The following is a 6,205-nucleotide window of genomic DNA, read 5'->3' as shown; positions in this document are numbered from 1 at the left end:
ATCATTTCTTCTGTGACCCAGTGCTCCAAACATTAGCTCTTCTGTGCCCATAACACTATGTTTCTTCAGTCAATAACAACTCTCTCAGTGTACTATGAGAACTAATTTATATATCTGCCTCTTCTACTCTACAGTGAACCCTTTAATGGTATGAATTGTAAAATTTAATGCCTGTACATTTTTTGTGACTATACATCTTTTTTTGTGAATTGTAACTGTACATTTAGCTATGATTAGTGCCTAATTCATGGTAGGTGCTCAGTAAATTGGAGAAGGCAATGGCACCCCACTCCAGTACTCTTGCCTGGAAAATCCCATGGATGGAGGAGCCTGGTGGGCTGCAGTCCATGGAGTCGCTAAGAGTTGGACATGACTGATCGACTTCACTTTCACTTTTCACTTTCATGCATTGGAGAAGGAAATGGCAACCCACTCCAGTGTTCTTGCCTGGAGAATCCCAGGGACAGGGGAGCCTGGTGGGCTGCTGTCTATGGGGTCACACAGAGTCAGACATGACTGAAGTGACTTAGCAGCAGCAGCAGCAGCAGCAGCAGCTCAGTAAATGTGTAAGAAAGAGGCATTAAAAATAATTTAATTTACAGCTACTCTAAAACATTGTTTTATGCCTAGGCCCTCCTTAGTATCTAGAACTGATTTTCAATTTAGAGAGATTCTTGCCTGAAATGAAAGTTTAAATCATTTTTTTTTTTTTTTGGTCTACTAATAGGATAGGATCATTGTCATTTGGGACTTCCACATTGCTGTGTCTTGGTACCAAGAAAAGATGGTTCTTTTCAAAAACTGCAATTTAGTGACAACAAATGAGCTGTTAGATCTGTAAAAGAGATTCTTGACTCGGAACTCTTTTCCACAGGAAAAGTGAAAGTATCAGTTGCACAGTAGTGTCCAACTCTGCAACCCCATGGACTGCTTCCACAGGAAGAGAAAGGCAAATCCAGTGATTGTTTCAAGATGATGTTTTTACAATTTTTGTTTCTCTTTCTTTTTCTTTTGGTTTGCTGCTGCTGCTGCTGTGTCGCTTCAGTCCTGTCCAACTCTGTGCGACCCCATAGATGGCAGCCCACCAGGCTTCCCCGTCCCTAGGATTCTCCAGGCAAGAACACTGGAGTGGGTTGCCATTTCCTTCTCCATACATGAAAGTGAAAAGTGAAAGTGAAGTCGCTCAGTCGTGTCTGACTCTAGCGACGTCATGGACTGCAGCCTACCAGGCTCCTCCGTCCATGGGATTCTCTAGGCAAAAGTACTGGAGTGGGATGCCATTGCCTTCTCCGTTCTTTTGGTTTAAATTGTTTTTATTTTTTGGTACTCTCTAACATCTCACTGCAGAAGGTGATGGTACCCCACTCCAGTATTCTTGCCTGGAAAATCCCATGGATGGAGGAGTCTGGTAGGATGCAGTCCATGGGGTCGCTGAGGGTTGGACATGACTGAGTGACTTCACTTTCACTTTTCACTTTCATGCATTGGAGAAGGAAATGGCAACCCACTCCAGTGTTCTTGCCTGGAGAATCCCAGGGACTGGGGAGCCTGGCGGGCTGCTGTCTCTGGGGTTGCACATAGTTGGACACGACTGAAGTGACTTAGCAGCAGCAACATCATCACAGGCAGTTTTGCATAGGTAAAAATGAAAGATTTAGACCACCTTCTGCCTCATGTGGGGGTGTTCATGGGGTCCTGGCTTTCAGTTTCTCTTGCTGTCTGTTTCGAATGCCTCAGCCATTTATAAAATTTCTGAACATTTATTTGGAGGAAGTTACATAAGAAGGGGTGCTCGTTGCTGCAAATCCAAGAAAATTTTTTTAGACACAGCATGATGTTATAAAATATTTATATCTTTGCTGTGGCCCTGAACTGATGGTTGTTTTCTCCAGGAGACTCCTGAGTTTTTTTGTCATGGTCATATATTATCTTCAAACCACTACCTTAGTAGTCCTCTGAGGAGCTTCACTTTACCCTCTCTAACAAGTTTGGAGAGTTGGTTACAACTGTGTGATTTGTGTTGTTAACATAAATCCGGCCCCTGAAGCATTGTGTTTTGGACTTTCCTGCCATGATAGATGGCTTCCCCAGAAGTTTCTGTCATTAACCTCATTGTTCCAGATGCTCCTCCCAACTGCCTTGGGAGCTTCCTTTTTGTTGGAGATGGTTACAAGAACTGTGGCCCAACCTTAAATTAATTAGGCAATAATTATGTGACCCATGGCTAAACATACCATTTCTGGCATGCCCCTCAGGGACACTTATAAAATTCTTCTTTGAAACATATATGAAAGTTTAGCTTTAGGTATTTCAGGAGCTTTGGCGACAGGAATATCATCCTTTTTGTTCCCAGTAATTCTGATATGGGTAGAAAACTGGGTCTAGGGGCAGAGTTAAGAGTGAAATTAACTTTGGCTCAGTGTCTGAACTGGACTGAGGCCTAGTATGCTTTCTCAAGAATAATGACAGTTTCACAATTTTCATCTAGGAGAGATTTAGAGATGGCACTCTAGTCACAAGTGGATCCTAAAGGACTGGATTGGAAGCTACATTTGCAGAGCAATTTATATAAGATTGTGAAAACATCATTTGTCCACATCAGTGAATTGAGGAAAAGGGATAGATACTTGGAGTAAAGCTAAAGGAAAGGTTGTGTTCATCAAGGAACACAAACCACTTCTGCTACTGCTGCTTTCAGGGACTGCTACTGCTGCTTTCAGGGAAGAGTGCACTCTCCATAATGGAAAGTGTTTGGCTTCTTGGTGCAATTATTGGGAAAAGGAGTCTTTTGGGAGAAGGCTGTTTTTGTTTTGTTTTGGGCCAAAATGCACAGGTTGTAGGATTTTAGTTTAGTTTCCCAACTAGGGATTGAACCTGGGTCTTCATCAGTGAAAGTGTGGAGTCCTAACCAGTGGACCACCAGGGCATTCCAGAAAGGGGATTCTTGCTTAGAATAGATTCTATTTTTCTCTATTTCCATGAACTGACTTTTATAGAAACCAGCTTGATCTTTGCCACTTCATGATATAAATCCTATGTATGATTCTTAAATAATTCTGCTCCTTTCAGTTCAGTTCAGTTTAGTTGCTCAATCATGTCTGATTCTTTGTGACCCCATGAACTATCCCAGTTCTTGTTTATCAATAGTTCATTCTTTTATATTGCTTTGTAGTGTTCCATGGTACAGATATATGGCAGTTTGTTTAACTAATCTGCTGCTGCTGCTAAGTCACTTCAGTCATGTCCGACTATGTGCGACCCCAGAGACGGCAGCCCACTAGGCTCCCCAGTCCCTGGGATTCTCCAGGCAAGAACACTGGAGTGGGTTGCCATTTCCTTCTCCAATGCATGAAAGTGAAAAGTGAAAGTGAAGTCACTCAGTCATGTCCGAGCCTCAGCGATACCATAGACTGCAGCCCACCAGGCTCCTCTGTCCATGGGATTTTCCAGACAAGAGTACTGGAGTTGGTTGCCATTGCCTTCTCCGTTAACTAACCTAGAATATCTAAATTGTCCCCTGATTTTGAGTCTTTTTTATATCATCTATTTCTTTGCTAAAACTTTATATATCTTTTCTGCAGATATTTTTTCATTTGTTTTAATCATGTCCATAATTGCTCACTGAAACATTTTTATGATGACTGCTTTGAAGTCTATTAGATAGTTCTACGAAGAAGGCAATGGCTCCCCACTCCAGTACTCTTGCCTGGAAAATCCCATGGACCGAGGAGCCTGGTGGGCTACAGTCCATGGGGTCGCTAGAGTCGGACACGACTGAGCAACTTCACTTTCACTTTTCACTTTCATGCATTTGAGAAGGAAATGGCAACCCACTCCAGTGTTCTTGCCTGGAGAATCCCAGGGACTGGGAAGCTTGGTGGGCTGCCGTCTCTGGGGTCGCACAGAGTCGGACACGACTGAAGCGACTTAGCAGCAGCAGAGAGTTCTAACATTTGTACTACCTAGTTGTTAGCCTCCGTGCATTGTGTTTCTCATTCAGTTTGAGATCTTTTTAGTTCTTGGTATGATGATTTTCAGTTGAAACTTGGACATTTTGTGTGTTATGAGACCCTGAATCTTGTTTAAAGTTTTGTTTTATCTGGCTTTCTCTGACTCTGGCACAGGAAGGAGGAGTGACACCACCTTGTTACTGACAGGTAACAAGTTCAGATTCCCAATTTGGCTTCCATTGACATCTGAGCATTGGAGTTTCCCTCAGATTCTCTACCCTGGATGGGGTAAAATTCCAGGCCCATAAGTGGTCTCTTGCTGTCCAGTGGTGATGACAGTCCCCAGTTTCCTTTAGCCCTTCTCTGACATCACCCTGGCAAGGGAGTTGGGGCTGCTTTGTTACAGGCCTGTGAAGATAGAAGGCTATGCTCCCCACTCAGCCTTGGCTGTTGTGTGCAGGGATGACACCACAGTTACTTGTGCCGTGTTTGGCTGGAATAGAGCAGTTACTGTCTAAAAGGTTTCTGTCCTACTAAGCTGCCCCTTTCTTTGTCCTTAGGCTAGAGAAAGCAGGATTTTGCCAGGACTTTTCTTTTTGTCTGCATCTATTGGCATTTCCTGATTGCTGGTTTCTTCAGCTCCACGACTGGGACTTACGAAGCAAGAAGAAAAGAAACTCAGGGAACTCACCTCTTTGCCATTCCTCAGACTCCTAGGCCCTTAGCAAGTCTGGCTGATTCTTTTCACCTTTCAGAGTCCTTTTATATTTGTTTTGAATATAATGTCTAGGATTTTTAGTTGTTCACAGCAGGAATAATAAGAAAATACATATATATTCCATGTTTTCCAAAGTAAAAGTCTTCAGACTAGATTTTGATGATTAGATAAGGTCAGAGTATTTTCCCTCTACTTTTCAGATCAGTAATTTCTATTGTTCTCTTTTCAAGTTCACTGACTCTATCCTCTGTCATCTCCAGTCTACTATTGAGCCCATCCAACAAGATTTTTATATCAGCTACAGTATTTTTCACTTTTATATCTTCTGTTTATTTTTTTATAATTTCTATCTCATTTTTGACAATTTTTTCTTTTTCTTTTCTTTATAGAGAATTTGTAGTTACTTGTTGAACTTGCTTTCTAACGGCTGCTTTAAATTCTTTTTAGATAATTCCAACATTTTATTCACCTTAGTGTTGGCATCAGCTGATTGTCTTTGCTCTCTCAAATTGTGCTTTACTTGATTCTGGGTATGAAAGCTGTTTTTCAATTGTATCCTGCACATTTTGGACATTATATTATGAATTCTAGATCCTATTCCTTTTTTTTTTTTTTTTTTCCTTTTTAGCAGACAGTTCCCCTGTTGAGATACATGATGGGTCCACGTTCAACTTTCCTCTGGTCCCCACCAACATCTTCTCAGCAAAAGCAAGGTGCTGACTCACATAGCATTATTATAGACAGAGTGGAAGCTCAGCTCCCTCTTTGACTGAAGTGACACTGTCCTGGCAAACATAAAGAACTAACTCATACTTCCTGGGTACCTCCCAGCCACAATGTAAACTTGTCTTTCTGCCAAGTAACATGGTTACTCACCAGTATGAGTGGGAAAGAGGGATGACTCAGACTGCTTCTATTATCCTCTTCTTAGCCTCTGTGCATTGCCTTTCTCATCCGTTTGAGATCTTTTTAGTTCTTGGTACCTAACCTATAGGGCAGGGTAGATTGTTAGCTCACCACTGGCCCAGTGTCACTGTGATACTAGGAAAGTGGAGAGGAGGTATGCCATATAGCTCTGCTTCAGAGCTATGTCATAGCTCTGCATGGCCCAATGTTATGAGGGGAAAGAGGCTGGATCCTGATCACATTATCTTTGAGGGGGAGTCAGAGCACCTCCTACTGTGCCATCTGGAAGACTTGGAAGACCAGCTTTCTGCTCTGCCCCCAACACACACACACCACCTTGGAGGGGAATAAGGATGTTGTGTGTTTCTGCCAGGCAGGGAATATGAAGGCCAATACCTTGCTAAGCCTTGCCAACATTATTACCCTGCTAGGAGAATTCTGGCACTACCACCTTCAGCCTTAGAAATGTAAGATCAGTTCCCCACTCCTTCCTAATAACCTTTTAGTGTGCCGATGGTGTGTGGATGTTGTAGTTTGTCTGTTAGTGTTTGGCTAGCATGAGGCAAGTATTGCTAAAAGATTTTCTCTTCTTAGGCCAAACTTTTCCTGGTCTTTTGTCTAGGAAAGAACT

Source organism: Bos javanicus, chromosome X (assembly GCF_032452875.1).
Source record: "Bos javanicus breed banteng chromosome X, ARS-OSU_banteng_1.0, whole genome shotgun sequence".
NCBI classification, from domain to species: Eukaryota; Metazoa; Chordata; class Mammalia; order Artiodactyla; family Bovidae; genus Bos; species Bos javanicus.
This window is presented reverse-complemented; position numbering follows the sequence as displayed.